Source organism: Nycticebus coucang, chromosome 1 (genome assembly GCF_027406575.1).
Source record: "Nycticebus coucang isolate mNycCou1 chromosome 1, mNycCou1.pri, whole genome shotgun sequence".
Classification (NCBI taxonomy): Eukaryota; Metazoa; Chordata; class Mammalia; order Primates; family Lorisidae; genus Nycticebus; species Nycticebus coucang.
Genome location: NC_069780.1, coordinates 8,736,122 through 8,758,603, shown reverse-complemented (window position 1 = coordinate 8,758,603; position 22,482 = coordinate 8,736,122). Strand labels below are relative to the sequence as shown.

At 39.0% G+C, this 22,482-nt stretch overlaps 1 protein-coding gene across 3 annotated transcripts in view; it reads right to left on the bottom strand.

Moving 5' to 3' along the window:
• The window catches only part of BMP2K (BMP2 inducible kinase), a 145,151-nt gene that overhangs the window by 112,442 nt on the left and 10,227 nt on the right, over positions 1-22,482 (bottom strand). The window lies entirely within an intron of this gene.

The window sequence follows — 22,482 nt, the reverse complement described above, 5'->3', positions numbered from 1 at the left end:
GAATATAATTCAGTCATAAAGAATGAAATATTGATATATGCTAAAACATTGATGAAACTTGAAAACATGCAAAGTGACAGAAGCCAGACACAAAAGGCCACATTATCATATGATCACATTTATATTAAGTGCTCAGAGTAGGCAGATCCATAGAGACAGCAAACCTACCACAAGTGGTAGGAGTCTGCAGTGGGGAGGAGGGAATCAGAATGACTGCTAATGAGGCTTTCTTTTGGGGTTGCAGAAAATGTTCTAGAATTAGACAATGGTAGTGGTTCACAACATAGTGAATACACTAAAAATCACAAAGTTGCACATTTTTAAAAGGTGAATTTTATAACATGTAAGTTATATCTCAATACTATTTTTTAAAAACTTAACATATATCCAAGGAATTGAACCTAGCCCCATACAGCTGAAGCACAGCTCTGAAAATACGAAGTTATGGGAGATGAGACATGCTAAGATGAAGGCTTGGTTCTAATCATGAAGGACCACTAAATTTATCCTCTTAAATTTGAACTTTACCCTACAGGAAATCAGGGAACCACAGATGATCATGAAGCAAGCAAAGGTTTGTAATCATGAGAAATGTCTCAGAAAGTAATTCTCTTGTAGCTGCACTTCTCGGTAAGAGTCAACACGAGAAAGTGAAACAACTATACTATGTATAATAGTATTTTATACATCGCTAGCATGTATAATAGCAATTTTTAAAAAGGGTCTGGGTACAATGGCTCACACCTATAATCCCAGCATTTTGAGAGGCCACCAAGGGAGGACTGCTTGAAGGCAGAAGTTTGAGAACAGCCTGGACAATAAGATGAGACCTCTGTCTCTATAAAAAATTTAAGAAACTATCCAGGTATAGTGGCACTTGCCTATAGTCCCAACTACTTGGGAAGCTCAGACAGAAAGATAGCTAGAGCCCCCGAGTTCCAGGTTACAGTAAACAATGATTGTACCATTCCACTCCAGTCTCGGTGACAGTGAGACCCTGCCTCAAAAAAAAAAAAAAAAAAAAAAAAAAGTACACAGGATTAAATGGAATGCAAGATACAGGAGAGCTTTGTAAAGGAATTATCAAATTTTAACAAAAGATATTAAAACTTAGTTATATATGTGAAAAAGGTGGCTCCACATTATAAAGTTTTAAATTTTCCAAGAAATTATTCAATGAATTCAATGTACTTCCAATCAAAATCCTAATAGTTTAACTTATACTAATTTATCTAAGAGTCACAAAGAAGCTCAAAGATTTAAGAAGATGATGAGGTTGGGGAGGAGACAAGATGGCTGACTGAAGCCAGCATTCCACAGAGGCTCCCGTCCAGAAGGAGAGTTAAAGGACAGAAATTTAGCAAGTAAACTGGTGGATTTGGGCTGCACCAAGAGAGAAGGATGAAGAATGCACATCAACCCCACTGAGGATAGCTACAACCCCAAGGATACAAACAAAAGGTACAAAATCCATCACCAAGCAGACGGGAGCCCCCTCCCCCATGAGAACAGCTCCGAGTGCCCCACAAACAGACAAGAAGAGTTCAAAGGTCCTCCCACTACACTCCATGGGAGAGACCCTCTAAAAACTGGACCCACCTCCCCTACTAGGGTGTCACAGCATTCTCCTGCCAGGCATAAAACTGTATATATTCTCTACCTGCAACTCTGAGCTCCCAGCACTCTCCTTCACTCTCACTCTGAGGTCTGGAGGCTGTCTCCCAAGAGTCCAGATTCATGGGTGATTTCTGGAGGGGTGTGGACAGTGCCTAAACTGCAGCTGGTCAGTGCTGACTCTGGGGCACGGGAGTGAGGAGAGGACGGTCAGCTGAGAGGGAACCACACCGGAGCAGCAGTGCCCTGAGGTGCAGAGCAGCAGCCATCTTTTAGCAACAATAGGGCTCACTCCAGCAAATTCTGAAACCACACCCTGTCTCCCTGGGCAACCAGAGCAGGCCAGGCATCTACTCAGGTGGCAAAAACCACGGGACAAATCTGGGACAGAAACACAGGCCCCGTGAGTAAATGGTTTACCTGAGGCGGTACTGACCTGGGTGGAGTGCAGGGACTAGAAACAAAGTTCCCAGGGAGGGGCTGACCCAGAGGACCGCTTTACTGAGCCTAATTTGCACCCGGCCCTCAGGGGATCGTCACCCTATAGACAAAGGAAGACAGGAGGCTAGAACTCCCAGGTAACCGAATACAAACCCGAAGGAGCGAAGACAGGGCCTGAGGTGCAGCTCTGGGAATTCAAAACACTTTCTCTTCTGCAGGGGAATTTAGCAGGGACAGAAACAAATTCCTGCAAAGTTGTTTGTTCTGTTCTGTCAGTAACACCAATCAGGCGTGGTGCTAGAACTGAGTGAACACCCACCAGCCTTCATCAAGCACCCGAGGTTGTCAGGCCTCACTTCCTCCTGCTAGGTAGAGGCAGAGCGCAGTGGCCTGGCTGAACAGAAATAGACTTCCTTGTGATTCAGGCAGGTGAAAACCCCTGGAGTATCTGTTCACTACAGGCAATTGGGTCAGCCAACTGCGGGGCTATCAGTGGCTGGGTGTGACAGAGGTGCAAGGTGGGGAAGGAGGCATCAACCTTCTCAGACTGATCTATTTGCTGGGTGGCTCCTGCTGACTCCACGGAGCACTGGAACAAGCCATATCAGAGTAGTCACCAGACCCCTGTGAGCCAGTTGCCAGAGACCTTTTAAACTAGCCCACCTGAGACAGGTGCTCACTGAGAAAATTGATTTGGACCTTTGAACTGAGCGAATCGCCCAAAGACTATTCAGGTGGTGCCCTGGGTGTGTTGTAGGAAACTTTGATTTTCCTTTTCCAATTGTTGCCTGTGGGGGGCAGGGGGACTTAATTGCTAATATTTCTCAAAGCTGAGACTTCAACCCAGAGTAACTGTTTCACTAGGGTCGAACAGAAACCAACTGAAAATAAGAAAAAACCACTTAGCCCCACCACACCAAACAGGGCCCCAGTGTCTCAGGCCATAGCACTGTACGTGTCCTCGACAAAGCTCCAGGGAAAAAATCAAACGGTGTAAAACAATCATGGGGCGGAATCAGTGGAAAAACTCTGGTAATATGAATAACCAGAATAGATCAACCCCCAGAAGGAAAGATATGGCAGATTAAACTGAAGATCCCATTCATAAACAGTTGGCCGAGATGTCAGAAATCGAATTCAGAATGGATTGCAAACAAGATTAATAAAATGGAGGAAAATTTGGAATTAGAAATTCAAGCAGCAATTCAAAAGTCGGAATTAGAAATTGGAGGAGAAATTCAAGTTGTCTCAAGAATTTAATGAATTTAAAGACAAAACCACCAAAGATTTTGACGCACTGAAACAAGAATTTGCAGCCCTCAAAGATTTGAAAAATACAGTAGAATCCCTCAGTAACAGAGTGGAGCAAGCAGAAGAAAGGATTTCTGACACTGAAGACAAAGCCGTTGAACGTTCCCAAACTCTCAAACAGGAAGAGAAATGGAGAGCAAAAACAGATCATTCTCTTAGAGAGCTCTGGGATAATTCTAAGAAGGCTAATATCCACCTCATTGGAATCCCTGAAACTGATGAAGTGGCCTTGCTAAGCACAGAGGCCCTTCTCCATGAAATTATGAAACAGAATTTTCCAGACATGCCAAGAGATTCTGAAATTCAGATAGCAGACAGTTTCAGAACCCCAGCACGACTCAATCCCAATAAGACATCCCCCAGGCATATCATAATTAACTTCACTAAAGTTAATATGAAGGAGAAAATTCTGAAAGCAGCCAGACAAAAGAAATCTATTACCTACAAAGGGAAGAATATTACAATGACTGCACATCTCTCTGCTGAAACTTTTCAAGCCAGAAGAGGGTGATCATAGACTTTTAATCTCCTAAAGCAAAATAACTTTCAACCCCAGCACCTGTATCCAGCTAAACTGAGTTTCATTTATGATGGAGAAATTAAATACTTTAATGACATTCATATGTTGAAGAAATTTGCCATAACCAAACCAGCTCTTCAGGATATTCTCAGACCTATCCTCCATAATGACCAGCCCAATCCTCTACGACAAAAGTAAACTCACTCAGAAACTTTTGATCAAACTCCAACTTACAAAGTGGGCGAAAGGATTAAAAATGTCCACTGGACTTTCGAAAAACTCTATACCCAAACTTTTACCAGACTTATCAATATTCTCCATTAACGTGAACAGCTTAAACTGTCATCTAAAGAGGCACAAGTTAGCTGACTGGATACAAAAACTCAGGCCAGATATTTGCTGCATACAAGAGTCACATCTTACCTTAAAAGACAAATACAGACTCAGGGTGAAAGGATGGTCATCCATATTTCGGGCAAATAGTAATCAGAGAAAAGCAGGTGTTGCAATTCTATTTGCAGATACAATAGGCTTTAAACCAACAAAAGTAAGGAAGGATCAGAATGGTCACTTCATATTTGTTAAGGGTAATACGCGATATGATGAGATTCCAATTATTAATATCTATGCACCCAACCAGAATGCACCTCAATTTGTAAGAGAAACTCTTAACAGACATGAGCAATTTGATTTCCTCCAGCTCCATAATAGTTGGAGATTTCAACATTGCTTTGGCAGCGTTGGATAGATCCTCCAATAAGAAGCTGAGCAAAGAAATTTTAGATTTAAACCTAACCATCCAACATTTGGATTTAGTAAACATCTACAGAACATTTCATCCCAACAAAACTGAATACACATACTTCTCATCAGCCCACGGAACATACTCCAAAATCGATCACATCTTAGGTCACAAGTCTAACCTCAGAAAATTTAAAGGAACAGAAATTATTCCTTGCATCTGTTCGGACAACCATGGAATAAAAGTTGAACTCAGTAACAACAAGAATCTGCATACTCATACAAAAACATGGCAGTTAAATAACCTTATGCTGAATGATAGCTGGATCAGAGATGAGATTAAGAAGGAAATTGCCAAATTTTTGGAACAAAATAACAATGAAGACACAAATCATCAGAACCTCTGGGATACCGCAAAGGCAGTCCTAAGAGGGAAATTTATAGCACTGCAAGCCTTCCTCAAGACAACGGAAAGAGACGAAGTTAACAACTTAATGGGATGTCTCAAGCAACTGGAAAAGGAAGAACATTCCAACCCCAAACTCAGTAGAAGAAAAGAAATAACCAAAATTAGAGCAGAATTAAATGAAATGGAAAACAAAAGAATTATACAACAAATCAATATATCCAAAAGTTGGTTTTTTGAAAAGGTCAATAAAATAAATAAACCTTTGGCTAACCTAACCAGGAAAAAAAGAGTAAAATCTCTAATCTCATCAATCAGAAACGACAAAGATGAAATAACATCAGACTCCTCAGAAATTCAAAAAATCCTTAATGAATATTACAAGAAACTTTATTCTCAAAAATATGAAAATCTGAAGGAAATTGACCAATACTTGGAACCATGTCACCTTCCAAGACTCAGCCAGAATCAAGTGGAAATGTTGAACAGACCCATATCAAGTTCTGAAATAGCATCAACCATACAAAACCTCCCTAAAAATAAAAGCCCAGGACCAGATGGGTTCACGTCAGAATTCTACCAAAACTTTAAAGAGGAATTACTACCTATATTACTCAACCTGTTCCAAAATGTAGAAAAAGAAGAAAGACTGCCCAACATGTGCTATGAAGCAAACATCACCCTGATCCCCAAACCAGGAAAAGACCCAACAGGAAAAAAAATTATAGACCAATATCACTAATGAATATAGATGCAAAAATATTCAACAAGATCCTAACAAACAGAATCCAGCAACATATCAAACAAATTATACATCATGACCAAATTGGTTTTATCCCAGGGTCTCAAGGCTGGTTCAATATACGTAAATCTATAAGTATAATTCAGCACATAAACAAATTAAAAAATAAACCATATGATTCTCTCAATTGATGCAGAAAAAGCTTTTGATAATATCCAGCATCCCTTCATGATCAGAACACTTAAGAAAACTGGTATACAAGGGACATTTCTTAAACCGATAGAGGCCATCTACAGCAAACCCACAGCCAATATCGTATTGAATGGAGTTAAATTGAAATCATTTCCACTCAGATCAGGAACCAGACAAGGCTGCCCATTGTCTCCACTGCTCTTTAACATCGTAATGGAAGATTTAGCCACCACAATTAAGAAAGAAAAGGCAATCAAGGGTATCTATATAGGGTCAGAAGAGATCAAACTTTCGCTCTTCACAGATGATATGATTGTATATCTGGAAAATACCACGGATTATAAAACTTGTAGACGTGATCAAGGAATACAGCAGAGTCTCAGGTTACAAAATCAACATTCATAAATCGGTAGCCTTTATATATACCAACAATAGTCGAGCTGAAAAAACAGTCAAGGACTCTATTCCATTCACAGTAGTGCCAAAGAAGATGAAATATTTGGGAGTTTATCTAACAAAGGACGTGAAAGATCTCTATAAAGAGAACTATGAAACTCTTAAGAAAAGAAATAGTTGAAAATGTTAACAAATGGAAAAACATACCATGCTCATGGCTGGGAAGAATCAACATTGTTAAAATGTCCATACTACCCAAAGCAATATATAATTTTAATGCAATCCCTATTAAAGCTCCACTGTCATACTTCATAGATCTTGAAAAAACTATACTTCGCTTCATATGGAAATCAGAAAAAACCTCGAATAGCCAAGACATTACTCAGAAATAAAAACAAAGCAGGAGGAATCATGCTACCAGACCTCAGACTATACTACAAATCAATAGTGATCAAAACAGCATGGTACTGGCACAAAAACAGAGAAGTAGATGTCTGGAACAGAGAACCAAGAGATGAATCCAGCTACTTACCATTATTTGATCTTTGACAAGCCAATTAAAAACATTCAGTGGGGAAAAGATTCCCTATTTAACAAATGGTGCTGGGTGAACTGGCTAGCAACCCGTAGAAGACTGAAACTGGATCCACATCTTTCACCATTAACTAAGATAGACTCTCACTGGATTAAACTTAAGACATGAAACTATAAAAATACTAGAGAAGTGTACAGGGAAAACCCTTGAAGAAATCAGTCTGGGCGAGTATTTTATGAGGAGGACCTCCCCAGACAATTGAAGCAGCTTCAAAAATACACTACTGGGGCCTGATCAAACTAAAAAGCTTCTGCACAGCCAAGAATACAGTAAGTAAAGCAAGCAAACATGGGAGAAGATATTTGCAGGTTATGTCTCCAACAAACGTTTAATAACCAGAATCCACAGAGAACTCAAACATATAAGCAAGAAAAGAACAAGGAACCCCATCGCAGGCTGGGCAAGGGACTTGAAGAGAAACTTCTCTGAAGACAGGCGCACAGCCTACAGACATATGAAAAAATGCTCATCATCTTTAATCATCAGAGAAATGCAAATTGAAACTACCTTGAGATACCACCTAACTCCAGTAAGATTAGCCCATATCACAAAATCCCATGACCAGAGATGTTGGCGTGGATGTGAAGAAAAGGGAACACTTCTACACTCCTGGTGGGAATGCAAATTAATACATTCCTTTTGGAAAGATGTTTGGAGAACACTTAGAGATCTAAAAATAGATCTGCCATTCAATCCTATAATTCCTCTACTAGGCATATACCCAGAAGACCAAAAATCACATTATAACAAAGATATTTGTACCAGAATGTTTATTGCAGCCCAATTCACAATTGCTAAGTCATGGAAAAAGCCCAAGTGCCCATCGATCCACAAATGGATCAATAAATTGTGGTATATGTACACCATGGAATATTATGCAGCCTTAAAGAAAGATGGAGACTTTACCTCTTTCATGTTTACATGGATGGAGCTCGAACATATTTTTCTTAGTAAAGTATCTCAAGAATGGAAGAAAAGGTATCCAATGTACTCAGCCCTACTATGAAACTAATTTATGGCTTTCATAGGAAAGCTATAACCCAGTTATAACCTAAGAATATGACGAAGGGGGAGAGGGAGGGGAGGGAGGGGGGAGGTTGGGCAGAGGGAGGGTGATTGGTGGGATTACACCTGCGGTGCATCTTACAAGGGTACATGTGAAACTTAGTAAATATAGAATGTAAATGTCTTAACACAGTAACTAAGAAAATGCCAGGAAGGCTATGTTAACCAGTGTGATTAAAATGTGTCAAACAGCCTATAAAACCAGTGTATGGTGCCCCATGATTGCATTAATGTACACAGCTATGATTTAATTTTTAAAAAAGTAATAAGATGATTTTTTTTTTTATTCTTTTTTTTTTGTGGTTTTTGGCCGGGGCTGGGTTTGAACCCACCACCTCTGGCATATGGGACTGGCGCTCTACTCCTTGAGCCACAGGCGCCACCCAAGATAATTTTTAAATGAAATGAAATAAAATAATGGATTATAGTGACAATAGTATGAGTGTTTTCCAAACTCCCCAATTATACTCATTATATAGGTTTTTTTGTACCAATTAAAGGGAGGAGAATAAGATGAAGTAGGATTAGTTACTTCACCAATTATCAAGATTATAAACCTTGATAAGATTATATGGTAATGGCATACAGGTAAACGAAGGACCATGGAATAATAGAGTGAACTCAGAGCCTCCTGTTTGTATGTGTGAGACCAAGACAATGCAGATGGCTGGAGAAAGGATAAGATAGTCAACTTCATTTTGCTGCAACTGGAGTGGATACGGGAGTTTGATCTTTATCTCAAAACACATCAAAAATTAATTCCAGATGGCTGAAAGACATAAATATTAAAAGTTAAACATTCAAAGTTTTATTTATTTATTTATGGACATAGTCCCAAGCTGTCATCCTGAGTGGAGTGCTATGACGTCACAGCTCACAGCAATCTCCAACTCTTGGCCTTAAGTGATTCTCTTGCCTCAGCCTCCCAATTAGCTGGGATTGCAGGCACCCGCCACAATGCCTGGCTATTTTTTCTGGTTGTAGTTGTCATTGTTATTTGGCAGGCCCAGGCTGGATTTGAACCCGCCAGCTCCAGTGCATACGGCTGGCACCTTAGCCGCTTGAGCCACAGGCACCGAGCCAACATTCAAAGTTTTAAAAGAAAATACTGGAGAATGTTTGCATAACTTTGAAGTAGAGAAGAATTTCTTACTTTGATACAAAAAATTCAAAATGATGTAAACTAATAAATTTGAACATGTTAAAACTTAAATTACAATTTCTGTTTCTAGCAACCGGCAGACTACAGGTTCAGAAAAACCTTTCCAGGTACCTCAGTCCTTAAAATTCTACATAAAATAATCATGATGGCATATCAAGAGAATTCAAGACAGAAACAAGAAGAAAACATCAATACGAAAGCTGCATAGGAGCCAAAGGCCAACAGTGAGAAGGGTAAGGAGATGGCACTGGAACCACAGCTTGCAGCCTGGACCCACAAAGCCCTCAGCTCCTCCCTCCCCTCAGCTAAAAGCATGTATGCCCTAATTCTGAATGAAGTGGAAGAATCTCCCAAAACTTTCTAAGTATGATCCTAATTCTCAATAATTTGTGATTCAACTACCCATATAATAAAATAAATAAATAAATAAAACCTTAAGCCAACAATTTAAAGTAGCCTCAGGTATATGCCTATGAGTACGGCAGAGACAAACCAAAAATTCTCTCTAGAGAAAGAAACTGAGGTCCCCCCCCCAAAAAAGAAAAACCCCAGCCAGTGAGATTTTAAGAAATGTGAGCTACATAATAAACAAATTTTTTAAAATGAGGTAGGAAGTCAAGGCCATTCAAGAAACCAGTCACTATGAACAAAAAAGAAAACACCCACCTACAAAATGAGACTTGAAAACCAAAAATATCAGAATTATCAAACCCAGAATATAAACTTTTAATTCAGAGTATAAAGAATGGAGACTATCAAAACTGACAAGACCAAAATAATTGGCTGATTTTATTATACAAATTTAACTTCTCATATGAAAAGTACAGTCTAACTGAAACCAGAAACTCAGTGGAAAACAGGAAAGCAGACAAAGCACAGCTGAAGAGAGAGAGCTGAGGGGAGGGAGGAGCTGAGGGGAGGGAGGAGCTGAGGGCAGAGAGGAGCTAAGGGCAGAGAGGAGCTGAGGGGAGAGAGAGGAGCTGAGGGGAGAGAGCTAGGGAGAGAGGAGCTGAGGGGCAGGAGGAGCTGAGGGGAGAGAGGAGCTGAAGGGAGAGAGCTGAAAGTGCATCTGGATGCAGCAGAGGCTCACTTACTCCAAAAACAGGGCACAGAGGGTCAAAAGCAGAGAACAGGGAAGAAGGGTTAGGAGACTTGGAGGACAGGTGAGAAAATTTAACATACAACAATTGTCTAAGAGAAACAGGAAGAGGCATGAGAATAGATGGTTGAGAATTTTCCAGAACTGATGAAAGACACCAATCATCAAATTCAAACATCAAAGAACTCAATTAGAATAAACAGAAAACCTCATTTATAACATCACAGTGAAACTATATAGCACAAAGATAAGACAACAAAGCCATTGGTGAAAATAGGCAAATTATGCATAAATGCAATTAGAATGACTACCAACTTCTCACCAGCAAAAGGAAGGCAGTGAAAAGGTATCTTCAAAATGTTAAAAGAAAATAACCATCTACATAGAATTCTATACCCAGCAAAACTTTCTAGAATTAAGGTAAAATGAAAACTTCTCAGGCTAATAAAAAACAACCTTCAGCACAGAAGGGTGTATCAGATCTAAAATTACCAAGCCTAGAAGGAAGGTCATACAAGACCTTCCTACTGACATAAAAAGGAAGACAAAAAAAGACCGTCTAAACATGAATAAAAAACTAGTTTTATTAAATACTGACTTTTAAAACAATAAGCACAATGTCTAATTTGTGAATTTTAAAAAGACAGATGTAAAATCCCAAACAAAAGTATCATACACCATATCATAAGAATGTCATATCCTCTCAGAAAAATGGTAGTGATAGGAGAGCTTTCTATGGTGACTGTATTTGTGAGGCACAGTTATTAACTTTAGTCTTAATTGTGTTAAACCCCTACAAAAAGACTGGAAAAAGTGTATATGACTTCCAGTTAATAGAGGGCAATAAATAAAATGGAAGTAAGAGAACCTTAAGCAGTTCAAAACAAGGCAAGAATTAAAAAGATGATTAGTGGCCAGGAGTGGTGGCTCATACCTTTAATTCCAGCATTCGGGGAGGCTGAGGCAGGTGGATTGCCTGAGCTCAGGAGTTCCAGACCAGCCTGAGCAAGAGCAAGATCTGGTCTCTACTAAAAATAGAAAAATTATCCAGATGTCAGGCGTCTACAGTCCTGCTAGTCAGGAAACAAAGGCAAAAGGATCACTTGAGCTCGAGTTTGAGGCAGCTTTAAAGCTATGATGTATGACACCATGGCAGTCTACTCAGGGCTACCAAGCGAGACTCTGTCTCAAAAAAAAAAAAAAAGATTAGCAAGCATTGTTTGAACAGACTGATAAATAGTCAAGGTCAGAAATGGAAGACAAATTAAAAAGGTCACAAAAAGATACATGAAGCCTAGTAAGAGGGAGTGGTAGTAGGTATGAGTGAAGAACTTTTGCCATATCTACCACATTTGATTATTTATAATGACAAGTTATTTCTGTATTACTTATAACATTAATATACACATATAGCTACTTCTATAGTCCACAAAATAGATACTAAGATAATCCACAGATACAAGATGGAAGGTGAATCTCTAGTTTCTCACTTGGGTGCCTAGAATTAGGCCTGCCTTCAATCAAGAGATAAGTTGACCTGGTAAGAAGTTCAGGTTTTAAAAGTTTAAAAATACATAATATTTAAATAATTTAACATCATTGTCTACAATAAAGACTAAGAAGCCTGATTATAGAGACAGAATTTGTGAATAGATCCATCACTCAGAGACTGTAGGGGAATAAACAAATAGGTAAAACACTAACTCCAGGTAAAAGAAGAAGACAAGTTCACTGTATACCCCAGAATGTGCTAACTCCATCTTATGTTAGAAAATTGCTACTGGGCGGCGCCTGTGGCTCAGTTGGTAGGGCGCCGGCCCCATATACCGAGGGTGGCGGGTTCTAGGCCCGGCCCCGGCCAAACTGCAACCAAAAGGTGGCTGGGCGTTGTGGCGGGCGCCTGTGGTCCCAGCTACTCGGAAGGCTGGGGCAAGAGAATCGCTTGGGCCCAGGAGTTGGAGGTTGCTGTGAGCTGTGTGAGGCCACGGCACTCTGCAGAGGGCCATAAAGTGGGACTCTGTCTCTACAGAGGAAAAAAAAAAAAAAGAAAATTGCTATTAAGTGGAGTGAGAAAAAAACTTCATTAAAAAAAGGGACTATTTTGAAACACACTGAAAGAAAAGGTTTGCTAAACTTTTAAAATATACTCATCCTCCAAAAACTTCTTTACATGATATAATTTGTTTTTAATAAATTTAGATATATTCCAATACTACTTCTTTAGATACTTTGGTATGTGTAACCTTTAAAGGTATTATTACATTAGGAACCTTAAAAGCAATATTACGTTTAGCTACTTACATACAATCTAAAGCAATTAACATATGAGCTTGATGTTTTAATTTTTGGTGCTTACTCTGTAATACAAATTCTAGTTTTATTAAATAAAAATGGCTCCTTTCAATGTTTTGAAGACAGCTATAGTTTAAACCCTTCTATTTTAAAATATTAACATGAAATGATCATAGAAGGCAAAATGAAAAGCCCATTTTTTTGAACACCTGGAAATTAAGCTACGCTGACACTAAACAAGCACACACAACTCTATTTCAGTATCTAGGTTCACTGAAGTACAATTCAAATTATACATCATGGTCTAAGGCTAGCCAAAAAGCCACTAAAGTGTATTACCGAATGTACATGAGGAGGTTAGGAAACAGTACTTTCATGTTGTCCAACCCAAATAAGGATAAACATTTTTTTTAAGTCACAGAACACACCGAGTGCACTGCATGGGATATATTATCTCTTCCTGACAGTATCCTCTATCACTGCACTCGCCCTGACATGTCGGTGCTCATGCCCGCACTTTGTGTAACAATCTCAAGTATGCCAAGTAAACACAGCGCCTTCTGTAATTACTTCAGGAGGGAGGAGAGGACTACAGAGAAAAGTCTCAGCACAGAACGAGTGCCACCAGAGAGCCACTATTACTTCAAGGCCTTATACCAAAACCTTGGCTCAGAAAACAGATATGTACTAACACATTCTGTGTAAACACAAAGAAAAGCATGCTCTACAACGTTTCAAAAGACAAAGACTTTCCAACTGAAGAGTACTGGTTTGCCCTGCTTCTCCCTTTCAAAGAGAACTCAAGTTTGTTTCCCTATTAGGCCTGTCAGAATATAGCAGACCCTTCTCACCAACCTCCGTCATTCCTTGTCCTTAACATCCATCAACTAAATCTGTAAGTATCCTATTAATGGAAAACCATCCAGTATTATTGTTGTTTTCCAAACTGTGTACTGTGTCGATGAAGAAGTGTGCTTTCAAACTGAGCTGCCAGACACTTTGAGGGCCAAGAGGAAAACATCTTGGCACACCTGCAGCCCATTCATAATGGCAGACCAGCATAACCACAGCACATCGGCAGGAAAGAGCTGGCCAGATTCTTCTCACACTCGGAGATAAGTCTAGACACAGTCTCACAAATATTTTATGCACTTTTGATAGAATGGCCAAATTAAGATAAAACTTATACATAAAATTCTTTCATATATACACACATTTGAATCAGGACCAGAATCTCCACCAAGTACCTATACATGGGTTAGAAACAAATTCTTTTTTTTTTTTTTTTTTTTTTTTGTAGAGACAGAGTCTCACTGTACCGCCCTCGGGTAGAGTGCCGTGGCGTCACACTGCTCACAGCAACCTCTAACTCTTGGGCTTACGTGATTCTCTTGCCTCAGCCTCCCGAGCAGCTGGGACTACAGGCGCCCGCCACAACGTAGAAACAAATTCTTTATACATGTTTACTTTCCTATATATTCATGCTGATTATCAATAGCTATACCAATATGAAAAATATCTAAGTAACTAAAATGTAAAAAAAAAAAAATTTTTTTAAGATAATTTTAGGATTTATTTATTTATTTTTTAGAGACAGAGTCTCACTTTGTCGCCCTTGGTACAGTGCCGTGGCCTCACAGCTCACAGCAACCTCCAGCTCTTGGGCCTAGGCAATTCTCTTGCCTCAGCCTCCCAAGTAGCTGGGGCTATAGGCACCCACCACAATGCCCAGCGATTTTTCGTTGCTGTTTGACCACGGCCGGGTTTGAACCCACCACCCTTGAATATGGGGCCAGTGCCCTACTCACTGAGGCACCGCCCTAAAATGTAAAATATTAAATACCATTTTAAAATCATAAACATTATGCGGAATCAAAGACTAGAAGGCAAGGGTATTTACATAAAGTCTTTGTAGCCACTGGAACCACATGCGGGATTTGTGTGCAAATTTTCCTAGGGAAAGGGTCTCTATAACTTTCATCAGATTCTGAAAGAAATATGCCATCAAAAAGTTTATTTTTAGTATCTGTATTGAAATATACAACAAACAGAAATCTTCCCAAATTCTGGTCACGTGTGATGTGTGTGTGTTTTATAGATAAAAGAGTATCTGTATATAAAACATAAACTGTCTATGTAACTGCCTTCTAAGGATACCTGCCCTTTGCTAATGTCAGATTCCTTATCAGCACAAATGTTGCCCTGTCTACTTCAGAAATGTTAAGCACATTAAAGTTATTAATGGAGGATAAAATTCTCTAGACAAACTAGAAACCTCTATCAAAACATGTCAACATAAAATAATTTGATAATGTTATCATGGTATTTTATCTGTGTCAGCACAGTATGTAAGACATTTAAAATTTCACCCAGAACAAGTCCCATTTTAAAAAAAAGAAAACTCACAATCTTTGTCTTAAAAGCTTCAACGCCCAGACCATACTTCTCTCATGCAGCTGTGGATATTTAGGATATATAGGTTTATATGAGAATATAACATAATAGTTATGTGCACTTTTTGGTTAATGATAATCACGATGAAATTGAGTCAGAGAATTCCAGGTATCCACTGGAACTTCCCATCGGAAGTGATACACTTGTAAACTACTGTAAGAAACAAGTCATTCCTATGAAAGAACATGGTCATAGTTTTCCTAAGAACAAACTGCCTTCAGAGAAAAATTATTTTTATTCTATAGAAAGGAAGCTAAGAAAAATCTGTTATTTTCTCCATTGGTGACGCTCTGTAGATGTTAATATTTCTAAAATTATTAACATAGTCTAAAAATTACTTGACCCATCTTTGAAACTGTTATGTCAGGTTTCTCACGGATACAAAAGAAAAGCGGACAACTCTGGGTTTCTTTCAACAAAAACCTTACATGTTTCTGGTTAATTCTAACTTTTATAACTTAAATGTTTTTCTCTACTGATCTGACTTACCTACATTTGTGAGAACTAATTCATTAAAAATATACCAGACTGCAAAACCCTTTTATCTTTGGTTCCTAGGCCTAAGTGATAAGCACACATGCCCAAAGGCATATGATCTTCCCCCAAAATCAGGTTAGTCAAAACAAGCTTTTTTTTTTTACATTGCTGAAAAGGTTAATCAATTTACAATATAACATAAAATACATGTGACTAAACTTAAAAAGTTGTAGGTCCTAACTGAAGAAAAACTCCACTGAGAGCCATGTCATACTCCTGGAAAAGAATACTCAATAGTGTCAATATTCCAATCCCCCCTAAGATAATATAGTTTTCCTGCAGTTCCAATCAAAATCCCAACACTGCAGAACTATCTGGAGTATTGGTTATACCCTAAGGTTTTCTGGACCTTTTTCTAAACCTCAAATCAAATCTCTGGCATTTAAGTCCAGGAATCTGTTCAATAAAGCACCCTGGAGTTTTAGAACGTGACATTAGCCCTGCTGGCTACTCACAGTCTACCTGAAGGCCATCAACAAAACTCTCTGGGGTTATTTTTAAAATTCCTCTTAGGAGACTAAGGAGAATTGTGCACCATGGAAACTGCGGCTCTGGCAGCACCGCAGAGCTCAGTGGTAAAGCTGACCTCAGGTCCTGCCCAGACGGATCAATCAGGAGCTGCATTATAACAAATCCCAGGTGATTCATACACTTCATTAGAGTTTAAGAAGCACCTACTGTAAGAACTAAGACTCTTCAAAATTACAATGTTTTTAAAAAATCAATACATCCTAAAACAGGCCGGCCATTCAAGTAAAGGGGCACTCAAGTTCCTCCTGAACTTCGCGACTACATCATCATCACTACAGCCCTCAGGGCCCCTCATCACAACTCCCACCCTCAGAGCTGAAATGAAACCACTATCTTTTCTTTATTCCCAGTCACATCTTTCTTTCCCCTATTTTCATTCCGACGGGGAAATAGTCAAGTTTTAGAATTAACACCTTTTTTTCCAGAACAGAAAAGACTACATACCAGAGAACATAGTCGTTCTCTGCTAATGTTACTCTTTCCCCCTTTCCTACATCTCAAACTCCTCCCTTCATAAACCCAGTGGCTGAGTATAGACCTCAATCATCATTTTACAACATCCTTCTCACCAGCACATCGGGCTCCAAAAACATCAAATTTTAGTCAATTCTTGTTTATTGCTGCTCAATTCATCTTTTCTTCCCAATTCAGCACTGGCCAACCTCTCCTTGGGACTCCTTTAAATGACCTTACAGTTATTAACTACAAAAACATCCTCAACTCTTCCCCGAGTTCCCCTGAACTGCAGCCCATACTGCAACTCTACACCTCATCACCTGCCTTCCCACGTTGCCTTCTGCGCCCAATCATCTCATCTAACTGCAACTAAACAACTGAGAGTTCTTCCTATGTCCATTTTTTCATCAAATTTTAGTAAGTATTCCGTGTTAGCCTCTAGAACATTTTTTTGGGAGGGGGGCTCTCCTGCTCTATCACCCCTCATGACCAAAAGAGTACCTAGTGCAAAGTAGCCACTCGATAAACATTGTTGAATAAATAATGATTCTAGCTACCTAGGTTAATCAATGAGTGCTGCAGAACCAGCTGGTAAGTGAGCTAACATATCATCTCTTTATCAGAATCAAGGGCTACTTTTTTTAAGGTCTCATAGCTCTTCTGCATCTGTTTTCTCTGCATTTCCCACACTTGAGTCATTCTCGTCCTGCCTGGAACACATTTAAATAGGACACTATATGTGAGTTTATTCTCTATTGGAGGAGACAGACAAACATTATTATAGCTCTTGATGATGAATTCCATGGAGAATGTAAGTACAAGGGTTGTAAGGAAATAATTATGTTTGGAACACCCTCAATCCAGTGTTCTCTCTTCACTTAAACAGGACCTGAAATGTCATTGTTTTAGGAAGACTTTCTTGATGAGAACTAACCACATGAGCCAAGAATTTATTATGTCCACACCATCACAGACCTACTCAAACTAAACATGCAACCTCAGTAGCTTATTTATATACTCCCACTTACACATTAAAAAAAGGATCAATAGGGCGGCGCCTGTGGCTCAGTGAGTAGGGCGCCGGCCCCATATGCCAAGGGTGGCGGGTTCAAACCCAGCCCCGGCCAAACTGCAACAAAAAAATAGCCAGGCGTTGTGGCAGGCGCCTGTAGTCCCAGCTGCTCCGGAGGCTGAGGCAAGAGAATCGCTTAAGCCCAAGAGTTAGAGGTTGCTGTGAGCTGTGTGACACCACGGCACTCTACCCGAGGGGGGTACAGTGAGACTCTGTCTCTACAAAAAAAAAAAAAAAAAGGATCAATAGTAAGCAAACACTCCATAACTGTATCTTTAGAATGGAGTACCACTTCATTGAACACATGCTTAATCTTTTCCAATTAGCCAAGCATTATGTTTGAGACCAGCCTAAACAAGAGATTCCGCTTCTACTACAAATAAAATTAGCTGGGTGGTGTGGCCAGCACCTGTAGTCCCAGCTACTCAGGATGGTAAGATAGGAGGATCGCTTGAACCCAGGACTTGGAGGTTGCTGTGAGCTAGGATAACACCACGGCACTCTAGCCTAGGCAACAGAGAGAGAATCTGTCTCAAAAAAATAAAATAAAGGAAAAGTTAGTTGCAATATGGAATCTAAAACCACATCACTGAATTTTTTGCACTGTTAGAATTAAAATCCATTGGTCAATCCTGTGATGTTGTACTTTGTATTTATGCCACTGTGTGGTTAGAAAATATTGGTTCACTGATACTATACAGACTCTCCACTAAAGTTAAAAAAAAAAAAAAAAAAATCACATGTTAGCATTATCACCCATCTCCCCAGAAAAGCATTTAAAGTAATAGGAAGCTGTCAAGCTCCCAATGGCAGACACAAGTGTTGTAAAATTCTAATTTTCTTTTGAACGTTAAAATTTCTATATTAATAAACATCTATCAGTTGTTTTCCTTTAAGTGACAGGCTCATTTCATCATTTGAAAAAATGTCTGGCAAATGTTCAAGTCTAAAAGAGCAGTTTCTCACTGTTTCAAATAAAAATGGGATTCCAGGGTGGTGACTATAGCTCAAGAGGCTAAGGCACCAGCCACACCAGAGTTGGTGGGTTCGAATCCAACCAACCAGGCCTGCCAAACAATGACAACTACAACCAAAAAAAAAAAAAAAAAGCCGGGCATTGTGGTGGATGCTTGTAGTCCCAGCTATCTGGGAGGCTGAGGCCAAGAGAATCGCTTAAGCCCAAGAGTTTGAGGTTGCTGTGAGCTGTGACTCTATAGCACTCTACCAAGGGCTTGAGGCTCTGTCTCAAAAAAAAAGAAAAAAAAAGGAATTCCATGAAAAAAAGCAGCTAGTTCAGCACATAACTCAATCATACAAGTGCTTTTCCTTAATTATAACATCTTGGTATGCAGCAAAGTGCTTTTATGTGTACGCATTTTCCATTTCTTTACATAAGATATTAAAAAGACATGTACTTACATAAATAGCCAATAAGCACATGAAAAGATGCTCAAAATCATTATAATCATTAAGAAAATGTACACCAAAACTACAGTTTTATTTTATTAAATAAAAATGTAAACAGAGATTTGATATTATAACACATTAAACTCCAAGTTTCATAACCTTGAACTAGAAACAGAGGAAAATAAAAGGTAAGAACTCAGCCATTTCTATTTTTCCTCTCTTTCTTCCCTACAGTAGGTCCTAAATATTGTTATGGTAAATTTAACTAAAGAAGCTAAAACAATGCAAGTTTATGCTACTTAATAGTTCACAAAGAAATTCTTTATTTAAGATTTATTTAGGAGAGGCAAGAGCTTACACTTGTAAAGTTAATTCTGATAGCTTCAAGAACTGCAGCACGTGTTTTGATGGGTTCAGAAAAAAGTGAAGCAGGAAAACTTTAACTTTGAAACTCTGGCACCCAGTAGTACCCCAGCTGCACCCAGGTTATTAAAAGTTCCTCGGTCCCTTAAAGCAGCTCTAAGTCCCCACACCAATCAAAGGCCAATGTTTCTATGTGCACAGGAGCCAAAAAGAGGCCACAGTAGTGGAAGAGTGCTGGTCACGAGGCCTAAATTCTGCCCCACACAGTCAACACCAACAGTGGGATCTGAATCCATTCATTACTCCACTTTCTCATAGTCAAACAAGGAAATTACAAGTGCATCTTCACTACAAATTATGGAAATTGTAATGAATCATTAGCATTTTAAAAGAAAGGCTGTTAGTCCAACAACGCCAATTAATATAATATTTAGGATATCTTCTGAAGGAACCCTAGAAGGCCCTACCCTGAGTTCAGCTTCTTGTATATCAACCTCCACCCCCCCAACCCTATATTTTAGTCTTCCAAAGAGCAAGTAACAATGGAATTGACCTCACACTATCCATAATGGCCCATAACAATTTTTTTGAAATACCTGCTTTTATTTAAAATAAATAAATAAATAAAAATAAAACAGCCACAACTACTCTTAAGCGAGAAAAAAATCTGAATCTTGAATCTGTAAACAGTTTTTCATACTAGAAATGTATGGAACATTAATAACATCCAACTTTGAACATTATGGATTCATATAGCCCTTACAAATTCACTTCCAACATTCTTTATGATTGACAAAATATAACACATATTTTTAAAAAATAAAACACATAGATTTGCAATATTTCTAAGTTGCTGCTTCAGTAAGGTAAAAAACCATAAAATCTCTAACAGCTACCTTCACTGGGTTAAAAATAAAAACAAGTCCCAATTTGCGTTGAGATCCTTAAAATTTGTTCTTTGGAGTGTATAAAAATTTTACTAAAAGATGAAAACTTACGAAAGATTTAGCAATCCAGTTAACTATTCACCAGGATTTAAACTGGGCTGGTTGGATAAGTTAACCATAACATTGTGCTAATGAGAGACTACAGACCTACTCCAATTTCCAGTTAGGTCTGTTAGAGATACCAAAAAAAATTCTTCAGATCCACATTATTACATACAACAGTTAACTAGCTTATAAACTTCTGTTACTGATCATAGAAGACCATCAAAAACCTACACACAAAGGACCATACATACACACTACTTCTAGAAAAATTAACTCCACGTATGCATCCTGTTGATAAGGAGTTAGCATCATTTTTTTCCTATACCTGTATAAAGAATAGACCATTAACATCTTGTAGGATTCTGTGATGGAGAGCGGACAGTCAAAAAGTAGGTGATAGCCAGTGATACACAATCCCACTTTCTAGAAAAAATATTCCTGACAAGATAAAGTAAAATATTCTGTTGTTTTTAGTCATTTTTGTGATATTGATTTAGTTATATCTCGATTTCAGAAGAGTAAAATCTGAACTATTGACAAGCTCACTTAAAAGAGAATATTTTCATATGTATGTTAAAAAGCTGCTTCCAGCCCTGACAATGGCCCAACCACCAAAAATTAAGGAAAATAAGTAAACACAGCATTTAGGAAGGGGAAGTGGTGTGTTGGAATCCTCTCTCCTCCAGGAAACCAAGAAGAACTGTAAGAATGTCATGACGATTCACTATAAATGAGACTGTATGAAGACCTGGTTTGCTACTCTCTGACCTTTGAGCCAGGCTTACAAATTTCCTAATCTACAAGCAAACTCACTACTTCACCTAGAAAATAAATTTCTCCAGTATCATATAGACCATTTACAGGGATTCTCAAAGTTAATGTTCACTTGCCTCCTTCCCCCAGCACCTTAAGGAGATGAGATCCTCTTCTTCCTTAACCCCCACCTTAGACACCCATCATCCCATTAAGCCTTGGGACTCTCCACCACAGAAGATAAACCCACACACAGTGGACCATTCCCTAAACGGTTTCTTCCTTAAGATCAGTTATTCAGAGTACAGGCTTCAGACCTGCCCAGCTGACCCTCTATCCCAGGCCAGTGGCTTTCTTTCATGAAGTGATGTGATGGCTCCTGAATTTAAGGGAACTCAGGCTAGAACATTTGGAGAGTCATACTTAACAAGAACAATGCAGTACCCATAAAACAAAGATACACTTAGGACACTTGTCATTGTAACAGAAATAAAACATCCTGAGAATCCCACATCAAACCTGGCAGTTACTTTTCTCCTCTATGGAGATAATGCTCCACCACCTTATCTCTATCTCCTGATTTTAGTCCCTAGAAATGGACAGAACTTGAGACAGAGAGCCAGTCTTCTCCTGAGTACCAACTAGACAGTGGACATGTCAAATACGGCTGCTCTCCAATTGTTTTATATTAATTTTTAACAGGTTCCCTGATCACTTTTCAATTCCCAAGCTCAGTCTCTTACAGAGGCACTGAATACTTTCAATGAATACAGCACTTCAAGAGACAGAAGATGAGTACAAGTCACACTCTTAAAAAACCTAAATTTTAAAGGAGAGAAAATTTCACATTAGAATACAATGCAGCTGCGGCTGTGTATGATCTGTGCTATATGAGTAACAGTTGCTACATACAGCAAAGGAAAGATAATTACACTCATTTGTTTGTAGACAGGTTTTATGAAAAAATAAAGATTGCAACAAAAATCCTATATTTTAAATATATATTAAAGAACCAATTTTAATAGAGTGGCAGAGGAAAGTGTCTGCATTCTAGGCAAAAGTAACAACATGGGAAAGAGTGTTCCCACCACTATATCAAAATACTACAAACCAGGTGGCTTCTAAATCCTCCAAGTTCCAGAGGCCTGGAAGTCCAAGATCAAGATGCTGACATGTTTGGGGTGTGGGGAGGGCCTGCATCCTCATAGGCAGTCGTCTTCCCACCGTAACCTCGCGTGACTGAAGGGCCAGGGTTCTCTCTGGGTTCTCTTCAGAAGGGCGCTAATCCTATTCATGAGGGCCCTGCTCTCACGACCTAAGCACCTCCCAAAGGCCCCACTT